Raw genomic sequence first — 22,015 nt, forward strand, 5'->3', positions numbered from 1 at the left:
ATAGATAGCATGAGTGGAAGCTATTACAAAATATGCACACCTGTGATTTAATCTGTCCAGCTAGGCTGGGATGGTTCTTTTAAACAATTACTAACCAACCCCCATGCAAACCATACCATGAGAATCTTGCAGACTTGCTACATGATTTTATGCAGAGAACAGTAGTGATTCTCCTTTGGAAAAATGGAAAAAAGCACAAACAAAATAAAACAAAAGAGTCACTTCCGAATTCCTGAAGGGGTTGAAATGATTTCTTTTTGGTTTTATTAAGTTGGTACATGAGACAAGGTAAACCAGCAACAGAATAATTTGCAATTATTGATCTAAACTAAAAGGCGTGGGAGTCACCCCTCTCAGGTGGGAAGAGTGAGATACAGGCCGGTGAGCTGCTAGTCGCTCAACCTCACAAGCGAGCTGACTGTGGCCCGGAGGGTTTGGGTGATTCTCCCACTGTCACATAGCTAATATGTGGTAGATGGGGGGGTCAGACCTAGGGCATCCCCCACCCTACCCCATGCACATCTGAAACTCTGTGAGACTATCGTTTTATGTATGTGGGCATCACCACACTTCTTAAGGGCTCACGGGGTCAGAGCATTATGTTACAAGGAGAACTGCCAACTCTCAACCTTCGTTGAATACGACTGCCTACCTACTTTAGGTATTACTGAAGGCATTTTGCCTATTCTATTTGTTTTTAAATTTATTTTTTATTTTAGTTTATTTTTTTAAGATTATTTATTTATTTGTTTGACGGAGAGACGGAGAGCGAGCACAAGCAGGGGGAGCAACAGGCAGAGGGAGAGGGAGAAGCAGGTTCCCTGCCGAGCAGGGAGCCCGATGCGGGGCTCGATCCCAGGACCCTGGGATCATGGCCTGAGCCGAAGGCAGACGCTTAACAGACTGAATCAGCCATGCACCCCACCTATTCTATTTCTTTTAATTTTTGTAAAACCCCCTTTAAAAAGTGTTAGTCTTCTCTTTTTACAGAAGAATACAGACCTGAGGCCCAACCTGGTTACATTACTTACCTGAGGTGTGTGGTTAGCATACAGCTAACCAGGATTAAAAGTCAGCTCTGGGGGCGCCTGGGTGGCACCAGTCGGTTGAGCTTTGGACTCTTAGTTCCGGCTCAGGTCGTGATCTCAGGGTTGTGAGATTGGGTCCCATGTCAGGCTCCACGCTCTGTGGGGAGTCTGTTTGGGATTCTCTCTCTTCCTCTGCACCTCCTACTTGTGCTCTCGCGCTCTCTCTCTCAAATAATAATAATAAAAAGTCATCTCTGTTTATGTCTGTAGCTCCTGCTCTTTTATGATTTCTGAAATCTTCATTGGGGGAGAGAATAAAGTATAGGGCTGTGGCTGGTAATTTCTCTGTTATCTGACTAGGGAAGGACCCTTAGAACACATCTCAGAAAAATAAAAGCATCAAGACCCTCAGTTTTGGGAATGCTAAGTCACTTCTTAGTGAGGACTCTTAAGCCCTGCTCTGTCGTCTCACTTGTTAGGGGTTTCCCCTTGTTGCATGTTAATTCCTCGTCCCTGCAGTCTGAGACACTTCAGGAGCAGGACAGGGCTGTCTGGCTCACTGGGACTGGGCTGCTCTTCAGTTGGCCTGGTTCCTACCGTACACGTCGATTGATTAGCCTGCCTATCGTGTGTTGACATATTTTGCTTGCTATACTGATTATACATTATGAGTGCTAATTCTGTTACTGGGTTAGGGTTCAAAGGTGCTCATCTGTCAGCAAAAATCTCTCATTTCGTGGCATGCTTGGCCTCCTCTTATATCTGTCATTTTTATACTGTTCTCAGAGGTTTTCCTCTTTCTGGTCCTAGTTCAATAGCACAGATCTTGAAGGATTTTCCTTTGTAGTGCGCTATTTTATACAGTTTTTGGAGACAGATTCTGCTCTTTGAAGATATGCAGAATATTGGCATTTCACAGACTCTGACTGAAGCAATGGAAATCACACTGTATCCTGCTCTTTGATTTTAACAACTCTATTGGTGCAGATCTCCAAATCTTGGACTTTTCCCAAAGTGGTCAATTTCTGAGACCAACAAATAAAGAGATCCAAACTTGGGTTTTTCATGTTCTCTGTCACAGCATTCTGGCTAACCATCAGGAAATGGACTCCCATGAAGAAGAGTCTGAGGAATGGAGATTTGATTAACGTAGAACAATTTAGAAGCTCACCCAATGCTCCAATATCTTTTTTATCACATCTGTAGAAATTATAATATAGGTATGCAAATGTTTCCAAACAGATATTTATTCATTTATTTCTTATCCTAATTTGGAACTGGAATCATAAGTAGAAAGAGACTCCAAAGGTCATGATTTTGGATTACATATGGTGAAATATTTGGCAATGAGTTTGAGGTATTTGAGATACAAGCCCTTCTTGACAAAAATGCCAATATGTCAAGAATACATTTATTGTAGCTTATATTTCGATTTCTATTTTTATTACATGTCACATCTAGAAGTTGACCAAAATAATAAAACAGGTGTTATAGTAATAATAATTACAAGAATGACCTTTATGAATTGGTAAGATTATCAGTGATGACTAGCTTTTACTCTAAATTCTTGTGATGTTTTAACAAATTAGTCTTAATGATCATACAAAACATGAGTAAGCCCTGATTTAGAGAAGTAGCTGAAGTTGGCTCTTAAGCAACTGGGCCTTCCAGAAGGGAATGAAGCAAAGCCAAGGAGTTCGCAGTCCCCCGTTGGAAAAGAGAGGAACATGGGAGTTATCGTCAGATTATAATGAGTTTATTTGTCTTTTGACAGTTTGGGTTCTATGAATGATAGGATGTGATAGAACTATTAGAATAAAATTGAAATAGAATAGTTTGAGAACATTAAGCCAGGGTCCAAGCACAATGGATCTATTGGGGACCATGGGTTAGACACACAAACTCTCTGAGTCTTAGCTTTTTTTTTTAATCTGTCAAATGGGGCTGTTATCAATTTACACAGTAGGTTTTTGGGCGGAGAGTAAATAAGATAATGATGTAAAATGTATAACACTATGTTATCTGGTACATAGTAGATATTCAATAAAAATTAAAACTTTATAAGCTTTTCATCTTTTCATTGACTCTCTAAGCCAACTTCCATAATATGAACTAAAAATGCTATCTTCGTCAGCCTTCAATGGCTTTTCTTGAATTTATATGCACATGGTGCTATGCTGATTATGGTACAAAGCATGCTATATAGATGGGGCTCTTTCTAGGAATTTACTTCCACAATCAAACAGAGATTGATGGATTCATAGAATATGAGCTGGAAGGGACCCTGGGGGCTCTCTGCATTCAGTAATTTTACAGACGGGGAAATAGATTCCCAGAGAGATGAAAAGACTTGCTCAGAATTTCCCAGTTAATTAGTGGCAGTGCCAGGAATGGGATCTGGGTTTCTAGAGACCTAGTCTATTGTTCTCATTTATCCACCTTTCTTGTTTAGGAAATAAAGATTGTGACTGTATATTCTAAGAGTTGTTAGTCAGGGAGAACTATTTAAAAATATTATAGTCTTTAAAGATGCGCAGCTAATCAGAAAAAAACAACATGTAAAGGAACGTATGAGGTGGGTAAACACCACTGCAGTGTTGAAGTATGGATGATGGTGCCAAACCACAGCTAGGCAAGTCTTCCCAAGCCATTCTCCATCTTCCTCTCCCAGTTATTCGGTAAAGTCCCTACCCTTGTCCAATCAGATTCATTCCCATAAGCTCCTCTGATGCAGAAATTTTGGAGTCACCCCTGAGAAGTATGACCAAACTTTTTCTAATTTATTTTTGCAGATTCTGAGACATTTAAAAAAATTCAAGAGCCACGACATTTGGGGGGTGGGAGGAGAGTCAGATACCCAAGCACTGAAAATTGAATCATAGCGAGCATTAAAAAGGACCAAAAGATTATATGCTTTGCTACATGTTCACCAGCTATGTTCCTAAATATGGCCGATTTGTGGAGTTTTATAGACATATATCGTGCTATTCATTGTGTCTGTATTGATTTGGAACATTCCAAGAGGCCAATAGCAGTCACTGCAAGTCCCAGGGTTTCTTCCCACTGCACAAATTGTAACCTCACATGGCAAAAAAATGATCTGAACAAGTCAAAGATCCTCAACTCAATTAAATTAAGTAGTACTACACTTGGTGTTTGTTTTGTTTTTTTTTAGATACTTTCCATTATTACAACACATAAATTTTCTTATGCATGTCTAGGTCTAATCCTATTATTTTTCTGGTATAGAATTTTATCTCTCAGAGACCGCTTGTGGTTTAAGGAAGCGCTAAGGACAGAGAAAGAGAGAGATCAGACAATAGAGAAGAAATGCTTCTGACCACATTGTCTAGTAGAGTAAGAGAACCTCAGGACAGCTGTGACCTGATAGTGTTCAAAAACTGTTATCTTCCCTTGGGAGAAGCTGGAGTGGCCATTCCGCTGTGCTATAACTCTGGGTGTTCATTAAAAATTCATTCAAGGCTAAATCATATCACTGAACAATGAGTATGGAGGCCCAGATCTGCGTGTCAAAGAGAGGAGGCCATATCAGGGCCAGGTTGCTTTATTTAGTGGGGTCTGTGTCAGGCAGACAAGGGGAATGGGAGGTTTCCTTGGAGGCTTTTGTAAAGCTCTGTGCTTCTTCTGGGGGCTCAATTAGAATAATCAGCGGCCTTGGAAATTCACACGGTGTTGGGGGGGCTGTGATCCATCATCATCCATCATACTTGTGCGCTGGGTGACTGAGGAGCCAAATACCAGGCCGGCGGGGTGGCCAGAGCCCTTCTGTGCCTGGAGCTCTCTGGTCTGCAGGGCAGGGCTCCAGGAAACCTGGCAGTGGGAGGGGCACGGGAGGCTGCAGGGGGACTGAACCCTCAGATTGGCCTGCACTTGGGGACATTACACTTCCAGTAGTCCCTGCAGGTGACGGTCTAGGAGCTAGAAGTAACTCTAAAGTACTTTGCAAGAATTTTCGATTGTGTGCTTTGGATTTCCTCAGCTTAATTTGTCTTTTGCTGGGTTTGTTTGGAGTTTATTTCTAATTTATTTTGAGTTTGTGTTTGTTTGTAGGCCTTACCATTTAAAAAAAAAACTTTCTGGATTGTTTGCTGTTTTGCCTTCCTTCTGTGCATTTGCTTTGTGGGAAGGATTGGGTTTTGTCATTTCAAATAAGGAAGGACTGTCATGTTGTATATGTGTATTTGTGTGTGTGTTTCTGTGTGTGTGTGTGTGTGTGTGTGTGTGTGTGTGTTCTTCAGGGAGACAACCAATAAAACCCTCATTATATTCCTTGTATCTTTAGCAACTTTTTTCGAATTCTTTTTTTTAACTGAGGAAGAAATGTGGGTTTGGTTATTTTCAAAAAATGTTTCAAAATTCCAGAATTAGGAGAATAGTGTCTAGTTCTGTAGAAAAGCATTTATTGCTTTATGATCTTAGAGCCAGTCTGCTAGGGTCCTGTGTAAATTTGAGTTGCTCAGTGACTAATTTGGTTTCTTGGTTCCCAAGCAAAGAAATTTGGCAGCCAAGTGTATAAATTTTTGCCCATCTTCCATTTTGTTTTTTTCTCAGGAAGCCAGGGAGAGAGTCAAATCTAGGTGTGTGCACACATTATAACCAAATTTATCAATCCCGATTTTATGATGTTTATCAGGAAGGAAAATGTACTTAAAACTTGCCTTTCTCTGTTTTGGAGGGAAAATGGGATTACTAACTCTCAAAAGCCAACAAAGGCAGTTTTTAAAAATTTTTAATCACTCAGGCATATATAAATTAATATAGAGTCCCTCACTCTTGTTTTATTTTATCGTATATTATTTTATTTTATTTGTTTTTGATGGCCACCAAATGGTAAGCCCGTGCCCTCCCCTAAAGAGGTCTATGATCATTCTCTTTTGGATGGTCCAAGTAAGTCCACAAAACAAGTAAGTGTCTTCTAGTTCATTCTTTCTCCTTTTGTTTCCTAAAATGAAAATCTGAAGCAGAATGCCTAGAAGTATATTGCAATTTGACAGGATTTGCTTTGTTATATGAGAAAATATGACTCATGAAAAAAGTAGAAGAAGAGATATATGTGCACCGTGACGCTATTTTATCGGTATCTATTGCACCCATTGCAATGAGACTCCCGGGATGTTGGACCTAAATTAAAATAATCATAAATAATGTTAAACAATAATAAAATCTAACTTCTACCCTCTCCCTCTTTCCCCTTTTCTCTTTCTTTCCACTAAGAAAATAACAAGGAAATAATGCCAAGCAGACCAGCCCCTTTTGGGGCAGGAGGCACATATATAGGCTGGAGGATGGACCAGGGAGCCACCCCCACATGCCCTGGGGATTTGGAGTTCTTGCGGGGGGCGGGGGGAGGGCAAACAAGGGAAGAGCCCTGGATGGAGACTGCTGATTTCCAAGATTTCCTCTATATTCACTTATTGGATTTTAGAATTTATCCTAATAAATTAGATTTATTGGCATTAAACTATTTTTTTCTCAAAGGTCTCAAATGTAGGGGTAAAATTACATCGAAGTCTAATTTTGCCTAATAAATTCCTATGAAAACCGTTGAGATAAAGGCTTGTTTTGGAGCCTTTCCCTAGGAATTCCATCTCAAGCAACATTGAACAAGGAAGGGGCTGTGTTTCTGGTGAGCACTTTGTGAAGTGAAGTACCTGAGCTAGGATTACCAAGACATATTGAACAACTTAAAGTATAGGAACATAAGAGTGCTCAACATTTAAAAGGATAGTTACTAATTTGCAGGAATGAGGCCTGTTATGGAGTGAACATTTAAGAGTCTGCCAGACCTAGTGAAGATGTCCTTGAATGCCTGATTTGGCATTTTCTCTGTTTATACCTACAAGAACAACATTTTTGTTCTCCCGTCCCATGCTGATCTTGTGAACTTTATGGAATCTTCCATCAAGGGAAAACCCCTTGGTTCTGTAGTGTCTGAATTCTCTGAGGACCCAGAGTTCTCTTGTTGCCTCCTGACCGTCCAGGGCTCCTACTTTAGTACTGGGCGTTCCAACCTTTCTCTTCTCGTTCCCCATGCCTCCCAATCCTTTAGAGTGACAGACTTTCCTGATCACTGATAAACTAAGTCGTGATATAGTATATTGGTTCACTGCAGGTTATTTTATCCCACCCACTCCCTCACCAAACTCTGTTTTACTTCCTAAACCTCTCTTATTCTTTATCCTCCACCATCACTGTCTTTTTTTTTTTTTTAAGAGCCTTTGTGATCTCCATGGATCATTGAGAGTTTATCTGACTAGTTTATCTGCCTCGAGTGTCATCCTTCTTAACTCTCTCCTGTTCTTTGAATCAGAGCAATCACACTGAAACACAGCTCTGATCTTTCCATTCTCCGCCTAGGCCCCTTCACTGATACCACATGCATAAAGGAGAAAGGTCAGACTCTAGAATATGGCATCGAGGCCTTTGGCTATTTGGTTCTCACTTTTGGCTGTTTATTCACATCTCTCTCTGCCTCTTTCTTGCTATAAATCAGGCAATACCAAGAAACCTTCAGTCGCACGCACATACTAAGCTGTTTCATAGGTCCATACCTTTCAATATACCCTTTCTTCTTCTTGAAATGGTCTTTCTTCCCTTGTCTTTTCTCTGGGAAACTCCTTCAAAACCATCTTTATTCTTCAACAGCCTTCTCATGTGTCACCATCTCTGGGCAGATTTTCCTAATATTTCTCACTCTCAGAATGAATTCCTTTCTTCTCTGCACCTTGTACATAGTTTGTTGATCATGGGGACTTTTATTTATTTGCATGACTTCCTTCTCTACTGGACGGTGGCTCTTTGAGGCCAGGAATGAAGCCAGTCATTTTGGCTTCTAGAGCCCAGACTCAGTGCTGTGCATCCCATAACAGATGTTAAATGCGTATCGAAAGAAACTATCAGTTGTCTGGAGGACATGTGGAGATGGCTTTGCCTTAACTCCAAGGAATGATGCTTTAATTGGGGGGAATTTCAGGTATGACAGCAGGTTGGGTCAGGGATAAATGTATTTTTAGGGTAGGGGGACCCAGCTTAAAGAAGGCCTTGGTCTACCACATCCATGGGAGTTGAGGGGAGGGGGTGCGTGTGTATCACGTGGTGTCTGGGGTTTGGCAGAGTGGAGACATCAGCGCTGATGGTGCCCAGATCCCCATACTTAACAGCAGACCCCATAGGTTATTAAAGCTGAGAGCCTATCTAGGAAGATTAGCTGGAGGAAGTGCTTTAGCCATGGAGCAAACAGGCAGTCACTTGATTAGTGCCTCAGACATGGTATGGCACTGTGGTGTTGGGTTTCCATCTGAACCATTACTAGGATATTTGAGATCTGGACCTTCGGTTCTAACCTCACCTTGAATTTGATTTCTGAGTCGATACATCAGAAATGGGCCTTGCTCACTTCTCTCAGACTGCATTTCCCAGCTGCGAGTTTTGTGTCCTTTGTTTTTGGACATTTGAAAGGGATGCTGAGAATTAACCCATATGGTTTGTTTAGATGGGGAATCCTAAATAGTTTCTTGTACTGGGAGAGCACAGTAGCAAATACATCTTTACAGTAATGTGTTTTAAATCAAAAGGGCTCCATATTTTCCTGTGTGTTTGAATGTGACATTCTTGATCATTCCAGACCCACCTGTCTGAGAACAGGAATCAAAAACAGGAGTCACTCTCAAATTTCACCTCTATTTAATCCATCACAGAAACATACTGGCTTTTCACTGTATATATATAAAAAAACACACCAGGACATTTAAACAAAGTGACACAGATCATCAGCAGATCAACTGGGAATGACGGCTCAATCAAACAAATGTATGTTGAGAATTTCCACAGGGCAGCTCTCACGGCAGCCAAGCCAAATTTGTTTAGTATACATGAGTTAGCTGCTTAGGAACATTTGCTGTGCTGCATGCCAGATGATGACTTTTTTAGGTAAACATCCATTTAGCAGCATATACCCATCCATGAAAGTGTTGGCGTGATTTTGATCTATTCTCTTGGACTCCTGAAGTTATGACTTCATTCCACTGGCAGCCAAGTACCAAACCCACACATGCACCATTTAGGCTAAAAAGGGGAGGGGGGCGGGGGAAGCTATACACTTATTTCAAAATGTAATATAACCATCCAAAAGGTAGGAGCAACTCCATAAAATTGACAGGCCATTTCACTTTTCTGACAAGCAATAAAGCAAGCATCATTAAAATGGATGTCAAATTACAGGGCAGGGAAGCAGCAGGGAAAATACTTACCTCGTTCTTGGTATTTGAAATAGAACGTGGCATATTTATCCTACCTCAGTCTGAACTTGGAGGCATTCTCTTTGAGGGTAGGGGGTTGCGGGCTCATTTATTAAACTGTAATTTCAGAATCAGATCCCAACTAAGTAAGAACATTTGGATTCCTCACAAAAGAGCATTTAAAAGTTCATCTTAGTAATTCTTGTATTGGAGCAATTTACTTACTTTTTTAAAGGTGTCATTTAAAGAATGGAAGATTCTATTGAGCACAATCATTAAGACAGATCAAAAGAGCAAAGTGTGTATAAAAACACACAGAAACAAAACTCAAAACTTTCTGGTAGAATTTTCAGACTCTGTGCTTACTCTCTCACTGGCTGTTGTGAAATCCAGCATGTGTTGTGCAAGGTTCAAGCTCAAGGCTCTCGTTTATTAACCACAAGCCTTTCTTTCTGATTGTCTTCAACTAGGGAATCCTCAGTCTGGAGGGACAGTTTCAAACAGAAAGCATGAGAATTCCCTTTTTGGACCAAGGGGTAATTATGTGAAATTCGTTGGAAGAGATCATTGTTTCCAAACTTTAACCTCCTTTAGAAGAGTACTTGGCAACTATCACTTGTTTGAGCAAGTATTTTGCATGGCCAATGATTTATAAATCCCCTAGAAAACACCTCTTTTCTAGTGGTGGCAGTGACTTTTGTAGATAACAGCTTCCTTTGAAATCTGTTTAAGATTCAGAGCTAGGTGAGTTACAAAGGTTCAAAAATGGAAACTGTGCATAATTAGCATTTTCTAAAGTTGGTTCAATTTTTTAAGTTTTTTTTTTAAATTGAGTACAGTTGACACAATGTTACATTATTTTCAAGTGTATAAGGTAGTGATTCAACAAGTGCATGTTATGCTGCGCTCACCACGAGTGTAGCTACCATCTGTCACCATTGGAAACTATTACAATACCATTAACTACATTCCCTATGCTGTGCCTTTTTATTTGAATTTGAGCATCTACTATATTCACAGTACTGGGAAGAAGGTATAAAGATAATTGAGACATAGCCTTTGCCCTCAAGTAGCTGAAAATCAAAACGGGGAAATAGACAGGAAAACAACTAACTCTAACAGCACAAGGTAAATGATAGATGAATATATTCTGAGGTACATTTTATGTTCTTGGGGATCCAACAAGGAAGGAGCTCACACTTGTTGGGGAAGTGGTGACCATGGTGAGTGGGAACCCTTAGTAGATGAGATAGCATCTAAAGGGGATCTGAAAGAATGTCAATGTATAAATCTTAAATGCTTCTTCCTCCATGAGACCTTCACTATAGCAAAGGTCTCCACCTTCACCACTCCCACATTTCATACTGTTTTGTTTTCTCAGAACTTAGGACCATCTCATATTCTCCATATTCTTCTCCCTCTCCCCACCAGACTGTAAGGTTCATGAGAGCAGGGACATTGTTGGTCTTGCTCACGACTTCATCCCTAGCTCTCAGAACAGTAGCAGGCCCTCACTAAGGAGTCGTGGAATGGAGAGTGAGAGAAGGATGTTCTCGATCATTAGGTTGTCAGGGAAAACAATACAGAGAAACCAAATTCCACTAGATGTTCATGGACACAGAATAGGTTTTTATGGGCAAATTGGTTATGACCAATCACAAAAACATTTTCTGAGGTATCCAGAAAGCTGTGGCCAGTTTTTTTTTTTTAAGATTTTATTTATTTGAGAGAAAGAGAGAGAGAGCACATGAGAGGGGAGGAGGGTCAGAGGGAGAAGCAGACTCCCCGCTGAGGAGGGAGCCCGATGTGGGACAGTTGCTCAACCAACTTTGAGAAGAAAATTGATGAGCTCTAACCCTCTGAAATCTTTCTAAAATGTGTGTCACTCTTGATAACCTAGGATAAAACTTTGTTGTGTGAATGGTATACCTTCAGCAGATACACTCATCCACAAAAGCAGTTGTGTGATATGTTCTTCAATCCCTTTTATCCAGGTCTTTAAAAATGGGATATGATATGGTATGGATGAGATGCACTCATCCATATATATATGGAATATTATGCAGCCATAAAATGAATGAATTTTTGCCATTTGCAACAACATGGATGGAGCTAGAGAGTATAACGCTAAGAGAAATAAGTCAAAGAAAGACAAATACCATACGATCTCACTCATATGTGGAATTTAAGAAGCAAAACAAGTGAGCAAAGGAAAAAAAAAGAGAGAGGGAGACAAACCAAGAAACAAACTCTTAACATAGAGAACAAGCTGGTGCTTACCAGAGGGGAGGTGGGTGGGGGTATGGGTGAAATAGGTGATACGGATTAAGGAGGGCACTTGTAGTGATGAGCACTGGGTGTTGTATGGAAGTGCTGAATCACTATATTGTACACCTGAAACTAATATAACTATATTGGAATTAAAATAAAAAACTTAATAAGAAATAAATAACTTTAAAAATGGGATATAGGGAAGTTTTCTGTTTTTATTATTACTAATGTGCCCCCAAATGTGATAAATGGGTAGCAGTCTTTAAGTACACAGAGAAGACGTTCATTGCAAGTGTACATAGAGCTTTAGTGACTTCAGTTTGGGACAGAATAAACTTAGGGCAAGTGGGGATTTGTTGTAAACAAAAGATTTTGTTTAAATATAAATAAAAAATAAGAGCAATAACCTGTCAAGTTCCCACATGTATTTACTCCCACAGTGGTAAATTTTACCTAGTCCCAAGAATACTATTTATCAAAGCAGCTCCCAGGTATTGGGATGAACCAGACACCTTCAAAGCGTTGACTGATTACTCTTTGCTAGCAGTTCACTAGGATTACACAGCCACTCCAAAATCAACAGCCTGAAAGAAAATGATGCGAGGCTTGGAACAAAGACTGGAATGCAGGTTAGCAACTGCCTTACATTGCAGTAAATACATCAATTAATATTCATCAGTGTCTAGAGACATGATCTGGTAAGAGTATGGAATGAACTGTATATGACAATTCAATTTTCTACCCATCCCCCCCCCCCCCCCGAGAAACTTTGGCTACTCCTTACTTTTGCATAATAGAATTTGGAGAGGACTCTGGGTGGGTTTGCCGTTCTTCCTAACTACGGAACTTTTTTAAAACTGCTGGGAATGTTATCGGGGTAGTATAATGTAAGTACAGCCTGAGAGTACTTGTTTCCATCTTCATCCATCAGCTCAGACCTAGGAGGTGTTTTCAGAAGTTCACCAATTGCAGCAAAGTAGTGGAAGGGCAGAAAGAAAGGTTTTCATGTTCTTTTATTTGCCAGGTGTTTCAAGGCACTCATTCTTTTTGAAGTGTTGGAATGGGATGTTTGTGGGAGGAATTGAAGTGCCTGCCCCAAGAAGTAGGCAAAGAGGCAAATTAATCCTGTGACTTTTTCTTCTCCTCTGCATCTTGGGCTAAAATCATGGGAAAAGTTCATCATTTCCCATCATCTCATCAAGTGTTGCTCATTGTTCATTGGCCAATAATACCTCTTTCAAACAGAAACCTTCTTCTAACCTTATTTAATCCAGGCTGTTTCATACATCAACACAGAAATCCTGGCAGGGGAGTTTTGGAAAGAGCTCATCTTTTTGTATCATGTCAATGACCACATTGATTTTTCTTTGCATTTGGTTTCAACAAGTGTTTATTGAGAAATTTATTGGTAAGGGAGTAGTAGAGAATGAATTGTTCATGAGCCATCACCTTTTGTTATCTGAATGCAGGTAGACCTGAAAGACACTGACCTTTAAGAGGTGTCACTTAAGACCGAGAGACATGAGAACCTTTCCCTATAATAACGATAATGACTTTTGGCATTTGTAGTTCCCCTAAAGTTTACAAAAGATGCTCAAATGCATTATTTCTTCTGATTCTCACTTCAGTTTTGTGTCGTAAGTATTTTAATATTTTATTTTATTTTTTAAAGATTATTTATTTGAGAGAGAGAGAGAGAGAGAGAGCGCACATGAGAAGGGGGAGGGTCAGAGGGAGAAGCAGACTCCCCACTGAGCAGGGAGCCCGATGCGGGACTGGATCCCGGGACTCCAGGATCATGACCCCAGCCGAAGGCAGTTGCTTAACCAACTGAGCCACCCAGGCACCCTGTCGTAAGTAGTTTAAAAACCACTTTTGTCTAATAGAAATAAATGTGAGCCATATATTAATTTTAAATTTTCTGGTAGGTAGCTACATTAAAACAGGTAAAAATAAACAGGCGTAATTAATATTACTAACATATTTCATTTTGTCCATTACATCAAACCCTTTCAGAATATAACCAATGTACAAGAATCATCAACTAGATACTTTGTAATTTTCATACCAAGTTTTAAAAATCTGGTGTATATATTTTTAAACTTACAGTACATCTCAATTTGAAGACGCCACATTTCTAATACTTTATTTCCACATGTATCTATGGGCTACCATATTGAACAAACATCAGATATGGGTGAAAAAATTGAGGGTCAAATAGATTGAGGGGCTTTCCTGGGTCACGTAATTGGTTAGGGTGGACTTGAACCCAGTTTGGTCTTCTGGTTTAAACAGAAATTGGGTTAGATTTGTGGTTTACAGATTATCTGAATTAATTCTAATATTATGGGTTAAGATTACAGAATAGGAAGCTGGCGATGTTGCAAAGAATGATTCACTCACTTCAGCACAATTGGCTTGCTTTGGCTGATGTTTTCAAGTCAACAAATACACATTGAATTGTTGTGGGCTAGCAACTTCCCTGGATTCTGAGGATTCTGCAATAAACCAGGCATCCGTACTCCCTGCCTTCATCACCTTATAGTCCAGTCGAGTTTTGGTGGTGGTGGCTTTAATAACCTTTCCCACTTGGGCTCACTTGAGTTGGGGTGTGCCAATTGCATGATCCTTTAATGACTCTCCACCTATTTACACAAGTTTTGTTTGTTGTGTGTATGTGTGTTTTGGCTAGATGTATATAATGCTGTTTCTTGGAAAAATTTATAATGCTCTTCTTTTCCACCGAGAAGAAAGTCTGCTCAGCTGTTTTTTCTTCAACAAGTACTTTCACTTGACCCTTTAAGCCAGCTAAACCGAAGAAAAATGCAGTTATACCGTACTGCTTGAAATGGTGTAGAGATCTAGGAGCATTAATTTAAAAATTCATAAATCCTTTACACTATGTGAAATAATGACCTGTAACCTTTTTTTCAGGTGACTTATTTTGACTTAACTATGTCCAAATAAATGTGTTTATTTAGGAGAGCTCAATGCTACCCAAAACTGACATTTAGCATCTCCTATGGCTCATAATATGTACAAGAGATGTGGACCACCCTCTGTTTCCTCATTATGCCAAATAATGGGAAGTGGAAATCACTCTAATCCTTTCTTCTATGTCTGCTGTACCTCTGCAAATATGATAAACTCAATCCAATTAAAAGTCATTACCTCTCCAGGGCTTTGCTGCCGTCTATAACCTTTATTTCACAATCCTCCTGATTATCTGTCTTCATCACAAGTAGAATTTTTAGCCATCTTCCATTTCAGTTTTCTCTTAAAGAAGAGGAATACACTTTTAGTGTTGAATATTATAGTCCTTATTTTCTGTACCATTCACTTGACTCTATTCAACGCAGCCTTATATTATACAACTTAATTCTTCCTGGGCATTTGTCTTATCTCCCTGACTAGATTGTAAGTCCTTTGAAATCTGCAATTTTACTTTATTCTTTGTACTCTCCCTACCCCACCATGCCATGGTGCTTTGTATATAGAAGTCTTATTGACTGATTATTGGTTTTGGTATATGTTGGATCATAGGTGCTAAAATATAATAGTGGGAATGAGTATTAAAAAGTTAGATGAGGAGTGCCTGGGTGGCTCAGTCTGTTAAGCGACTGACTCTGGATTTCAGCTCAGGTCATGGCCTCAAGATCCTGGGATCAAGCCCTGTGTCGGGCTCTGTGCTCAGCACAGAGTCTGCTTGTCCATCTCTCTCTCTCTGCTCCTCCCGCTCTCTCTCCCTCTCACATAAATAAATAAAATCTTTTTAAAAAAGTTAGATGAAGTAGATACATTAATACAATGATAATAGAAATAGAAACAACAAAAACAATAGCAACACAAAGCTTATTAAGTTACTGGGTAATTGTTCTGTAGACTTCCGGTACCTCTCCTGCCCCCGGTGAATTTTTTAACATCATATACTTTTGATAGAATTATAACATTTCAAATTTTTCCTCTCAAGCAGTCAGAGTTTACATAGGTTTACATGGATTTACCCACAATATATCTGAACCAGCAAGCATCTTAAATGTTTAGATGAATAAACTGATTATTTTCTGGCTTCTTTAGCTCTGAAATTCTACAGTGCCATGAAAAATAAATATTTCCGTCAATTATCCTGAGGTTTAAGCAATATGATGATAAAATATTTTATTTAACTCAACTAGAATGGCTCTAAGCTATTAAAACAAGCAGTTTATTAAAGAAGATTTATTGGAACAGACCCAAAAGATGATCAGCAAAAGCACAAAACAAAGACACTGAGAGTTTTGATTTTGGAGAATAATACCTAGAGCTAAGTAAGGGTTATAATGTTGATATAAATAGGCAGCAAAATATTTTATGCATATACTACTGAATGTGAAGTCACAAATATGCGGGCTTTTGGCATTCCTTTTTATGAAGATCCTTGATGAGCAAATAGCTCTTTTTTTTTTTGAGATTGTTTTTCACCATATAATTACAGCTCTTGAAATTTATTTTGCTACTTTGGCTTTTGTTACTTTGACTATCATAGGCATAGGTGAATATTATTTGGGAAAGGACCGTCATCTCTTGTAGTATGGGACACGAGAAACCAGTGGTACTGCCATTTTCTCTGATGAGCTCTTGCTTTGGGTTGGAGGCTCCAGGGAGATCTGGTCAGTTTCCAGTCTTCTGAAGACAGCACCATCCTGAGGTGAACCAGAACTGTCTCTGGTTTGTTTGGCACAACTCTCAATTCACACTAGAAGATGAATGCAGTGTAGGCATCTATAGGCCGGTGGGGGTTTCACAGGCATCACAGCAGTCCCGCCTGGTTCAAGGTAGAACTTTTAGTCGTCTTTTAAATGAAGTAGATCAAACAGAAATACATTTTTACTAGTTACATGACAGGGAAACCATCAACTTTTCTATGCGGTTTTCTCTTGACTTATTTTGTAATAGAAGTGTAGACCATGCTGTTTTATAACCTGTTGGTTTCATCATTTTATGAGTTATTTAGAAGCAGTGGGAGTAAGTCATTCCTATTTTGAGCCTAGCCTTAGGATCAAAAGGTTAGGAGTTTTTATCAAGTTGCATGCTCAATTGCAGTTGCTTCTACTCAGCTGTTAACATTCATCACTCTTCCTGACCTCAACTTACACCTTATTGGATTGCATTGTTGCATACCTGGTACCACTGCTGTCTTCACTACTCACTTCGAAGAGCCTCGAGGGCAGGAAATGTATCTTATCCAACTCTATATCTAGCCTTAGCAACTTGTACAGTGCAAGGCACAACATGGTGCCAAATAACGTTTTGGAAGGGACAAGTGAACAAAAGTGAAAAGTAGCATCTTTGGCAAAGACCATCACCCCTACACTTCAATCATCTAATTCTTCCTTTAATGCTAGAAAAAATTTGAAATCTGAGCACTTTTGTAGTCAAAACTTCAAGTGGAATGTGCAATTGAAGCACTCACACAAAACTGGTGAAGTCTGGGGCATCTGTTTAATCCTTCACTTTTCATAGTATGGAGCCCACCAAAGATTTTGAAAGTCAAATGTATATTTATTCCACAGAGGAAACTTTATCAACCAGTGCAAAAGTTTACTGGCACTAGCTGGTGATATAATGGGTAGTTTAAATCCTGCTAACTGCAAATAATTTTTCAACAGTGTTTATGATTGTGGTAGAGTTTAGTGAGGCAGAAGTACAGATAACATAAATATTTTGACAAAAGCCGATTGTACTGGAGCCATAAATAAATTAGACCCAGTTTGTAAATAAATTTAGTTTTTGCCAGCAAACATTTATAATCCTCTCTTGCTGCAAACGGTAGTAATTTATATAGGAGAGGTCTTGAATGCCTTTTTTAAAAAAGTCAGTTCTCATTAGGAGGCAGTGCCTGGTGCCCGTCAAGTGTCTTAAGACTGTGTGACTCAATTAGACATTGAGGGATACTGTACAGACCACCTAATGCTACTAGTTATTGTACATGTTGATAATGACAGTTTCCAGAGACCATGCATAGTTTGGTAGTCTATGAAGTTGTCATATTATATCATTCCCTTAAAAACCTAGCTTGTGTTACCACTTAGCAATGTTGAAATTACCCCCTCTCAAATCATAAGTGCTATTTAGTGTGTGTATATACATATGCATAGCACATCTGTTCATATTTTTCTGAAAACACTTTTTACCAAAGTATATAATGTTTTCTCAGATTAAAAAAAAAAACAACCCTCTTTTATGTTTTTTGATGACATTCCATCCATCCCCATGGTTTTGAATGATTTTATGTTTAATATGATGTAGTGGTGGGAAATTCAATATGGGGGCCTTTATAGCTTAAAATGGAGGCAGAAAAATGAACTCCTTGGAACCATCTAAACTTGTTTTACACTGAAGACACTATATTTGCAATGGGGCCAGAGTCCAAGCTGAAATTAGCCAAATCAAGGAACTTTCCCCACAGAATCACTTTGAGGTCAGAAGTCATTGTTGTCGTTGCTACCAAGCCCCGTGAGAACAAGGACCATTGTTCATTTTCAAATAAAACCTAATTTTGAGACTCTAACAAAATCTCATTCTTTAGGGCACTCTCCGCTCCTTATCAAACCAAGAGAGTGGTTAGGATAGTGTTCTATTGCTTGTTCACATTCCTTTTTATCAGCAAGCCATTGCTACAACTCCCTCTTCTGCCAGACATGCATAATTATTTTCTTTTCTTTATGTAGCACTCCTGGCTATAAGAAAGCTCTTCTGTTTTGTAGCAGTAGGGAAGAGTCTGCATCAAGTCAGCTGTGAGAATGAATGTGAACTTACATTTACACTGTTTATTCAGTTCTCTTACACACCTATCTCTGTTTATTATATGGTAGAAAGTAGAGCTCGATCCCATTTACTTTTTGATCTTCATCGTTTTGGGGTTGTTTTGAATATTTTCACCCAGTTTATATTAGAATTCAGTCTCCTCATTACAAAATGCACTGCACCCCCCCGCCCCCCGCCTTCCTTTAACTTGTAGCTGCTGAGTTTTGGTCTCTCTTTTGGAGGCAAGAAGGATCTCTGCCAAAAGCCACCAAGCCACACTTAGGTAATTACAATAAACAAGTTGGGGCTCTCATTTCACATGCAGAGCTGAATGAAGCAGAGCTGTGGTCAAAGGGATCTCAGTTGCTCCTCCATTAGCAATGGCACATTAATGCACCCTCATGCTCCCCTCCCCCTTTAAACACTTTTTTTTCCTTTTTTTTTAAGGAAGCAAATCAGGTCACTCCTTAGCATGGGAAGGGCTGCTGCTTTCTTCTGAAACCACCATCAACAACATAAACAAATTAGAGGTAGTAAACCACACATTCTGCCCACACGTAAACCACAGTCCTCACCAGAGGGCAGTCTACTTAATGTGAGAATAACAGCTCAGTTTTATAAGCCTCTACTGGGAATAAATTCCAGTTTCACTGGTTAGAGCAAAGCTAGGCAGCCAGAGTACAGTCTCTCCTAGGTTACATGTGAGAGAGACCAAACCAATTCTCAAAGTGTCTTTTCAGGAAATATATTTTATATAAAAGCTTTTGGTACACCAAACCTTGACCATCCTTTGGTTTTTATTATGTAAAATCTAGATTGCTTGAGTGGAATGAACCTGGGGCTGAACTTGTCCAATGTGCCTGTTTTCTGGATAGGGAAACAGGAACCCAAAAGAGCAAGGACTCTCATGCTCTGACTCTCAAGGTTACCCCAGGCGCTGGAGACAATTGCTGAATCCAGATTTCGATAATGGGGCTTGTGCCCCTCCTGCTTTCCCCAGTTGCAAATGGCATGGCCCACAATCCCCCATCTTGACCCATGTGGGAATTGTAAAATATTCTCTATACCTTCCTGATGCTGATATGCTTCCTTTCCTGACAATGGTTTGTCCTCAACTAATGTGTCCAGCCCTAAACGAATGTGTTCCGTCATCAGTAAATTCCTGCTTGTGATAGTCTTTTCTTAAATACCTGTTTAAACAGTCATTTAGATAAGAGTGTCCCATTTGTGTGCAACAGGAAATGCCTGCCTTCTTTTAGATACGCTGGCAAATAATTACTGTAGATATGGCTTGAATACTGAAAGGCTATACTCTGGTCATTTCAGACTGCCTGAGGAGTAACCACCCAGTCTGCTGCACCATAATTTCAGGGCATTTCTATTTTACCCTAAATGAATCTGAAAGAAAATCACTTTGGGGATGTAAAAAAGTTTATGAGAAAAGCCATCAGGTCAAAGCTTGCTGCAAGTCTCTTAAAAATTTGTACTGCTAAAAGAAAGTTGAGGCACAGAGTTATAATGTAAAAAGAACGCCTATCTGATCGGTGATAAGTCTGTTCTTACCTGGGCAGTCCTGTGGGTATTGGTGACCGTGGTTCCCTGACAACTGACTAAGCCAAACATTAACCAGGCGGTGTTTTTCCTTGGAGTGGTACTCACAGAGCTTTAATGTCTTTATTTTAGCTGTTTTAGATTCTGTAAGTAGATACCGAAGGGCTTTACTGGTACCTCAACTATGGATTTTCTGGCAGTTTCTTTTCCATAACCCTTTTTAAAAAGCTTAGTTCCACCTCTGAAGAGGAACTTTTGAAAGTGGCCAAACCCATTTCATAATAGCTTAGAAGCTACCAGTTTAATTCACAAACCATATTTGTTTAGTGAAAAGTCTGTGAAATTCCTAGGAGAGTGGAGAAACTCTTAATCAGATTTAAAAGCCACAGGACAAGCAAGAGGTATGCCACAATCCTATGAGCAAGATAAATGTTTGCTCATTGATTTGGTCCCTTACTTCCAATTCATGTGGTATTTTCTGCCACCTCCCTTGTTGGCCTCCCAACACTCTTTCATACTTTTTGGTCTTTTTGACAGCCCATAAATGAAATATTTTTAGGAAGCACTGGGGAAAAAAGTTCCATAAGAAAGAAATGGAATAGCATGGTACAAGGAAGTAGCAAATACTTGAGGAGCAAGGAAGCTTAGAAGGTCATTTAAAAAATTCCATGTGCCAAGCCATGTTGATAGATTATCTTGCCAAAATAATGGTCTCCAGAGACATGAATTCTACAAGCGCGGTTCAGTGTCAAAAGATTCCATGGAGGTCTATTTTCTTCTCAGCCCTCTCTGGAGGCAGCACGTTCTGAAGACCATATCCATCAGCAGCTCCCACTCTAGTAGATGCCTCTCTTTTCTAAACCTGTACCTCCCGACCCTTACTCCGGTCCTTCAAAGCTGGCTTAAGTCCGTTTTCTGGAAAATCATTTTCCTTACTTTTACTAGTTTCCTTTCTTCCTTTCATTGGGATCTTAAATTTCATTATCTTGGGGCCATTCTCACCGAATATTCTGCCGGCCAGGTCATAGCCGCCTCCTTTGTTCTGTCTGTGCATCTGGCATTACTCGGGCTCCTCCCTTTTCCCCAAGCCCAGCACGCGTTTATTGGTTGTGTTGCTGGTGCAGAAGAGCTGGCTCCTGAGGTCCTCTGCTTTCTCACAAACATGCTGCTGGAACCGTTCTGGAAGTGTCCTAACAAGGGAAGAAGAGCACGTCCGGTCTGAATTTTGGGAGGAAATGGATGTTCCCCCCCCCGGCCCCCCCGGCCTGCCGCCCCATTAGCAGGTGTGGACTCAGGGACTCACGTTCCTGTGCTCATGTCCTACCAGGAGGTCCCTGGTGGGCCTTTGAGGTTTGGCGGTGCCTCCTCTCCTCCTAGAGCTGGGCACGCATCCTCAGCTCTCAGCCACGTGTAATCCTTCCTGTCTGCTTGCAAGTTGGGCCCAGAGTACTGGCGCTCGGGCCCACCCTCTTCTTTAGTAGCAATTAACCTTTACTACAGAGCTTCCTTTGAAGTTTGCTCATGTTTTTATTACAAAACTGCAATGAGGAACATAATGGGGGGAAATGTCTACATTTCTGAGTTACCTAATCTGTTCAATTCCCTAGCTGGTCTCCTCCTGGCAGTTGTTTTATGTAGTTATGATCTCAACCAGTCGGCCTGAGAGCTCAAACCATGTTTCTGTCTCAGCCTATTTTGAAGATTAGTGAGCTATTACACACACGCACACGCACTGCACGTGCACGTGGATGTGTGTATTGTATGCGTACGTGTGTATGGCTGAGTAGAAAGAGCTGATTTCTTGCTTAATGCCTACAGAAATCAGTCTTTATAGTCAAGCTACATGTCTGTACGCTTTTAATATGGAAATTAAACTCTAGTTAGTTGCTAAATATTTTCTCTCAATGAGCGAACATGAAGAGTAGAGAGGAAGTTATTTATGCTGGTCTCACTAATGATAATGCTGCCTGATAAGTATTATGACGGGTACTGAACGCTATTAATGGTGAAGCTCGGGATTTTGAATGGCATCTGCCCAGAAGATTTGCAGTTAAACTAGGCAGAGAGGCCAAGTGAAACAAATGGTGAGTTATATAAAACCCACAAAAAGAAAAGGCATTT

General features: G+C 40.0%; 1 protein-coding gene and 1 long non-coding RNA gene across 11 annotated transcripts in view; one reads left to right on the plus strand and one right to left on the minus strand.

The window, feature by feature from the left end:
• MECOM (MDS1 and EVI1 complex locus) overlaps nt 1-22,015 on the plus strand; it is a 532,091-nt gene that overhangs the window by 226,491 nt on the left and 283,585 nt on the right. The gene's annotated exons all lie outside the window — the stretch shown is intronic.
• LOC141373600 (uncharacterized) lies at nt 11,583-21,354 on the minus strand. Of its 2 annotated transcripts, none has more exons than XR_012379778.1 (4): nt 21,198-21,354; nt 20,897-21,084; nt 14,729-14,833; nt 11,583-12,141 (listed from the first exon to the last, which is right to left on the minus strand). It is a non-coding gene; the product is annotated as an uncharacterized lncRNA (long non-coding RNA). The 2 variants fall into 2 exon arrangements; XR_012379779.1 differs by having other exon boundaries at nt 20,897-21,112.

This window comes from Callorhinus ursinus, unplaced genomic scaffold (genome assembly GCF_003265705.2).
Source record: "Callorhinus ursinus isolate GAN/ISIS: 27379988/994484 unplaced genomic scaffold, GSC_fseal_2.0 scaffold1, whole genome shotgun sequence".
NCBI classification, from domain to species: domain Eukaryota; kingdom Metazoa; phylum Chordata; class Mammalia; order Carnivora; family Otariidae; genus Callorhinus; species Callorhinus ursinus.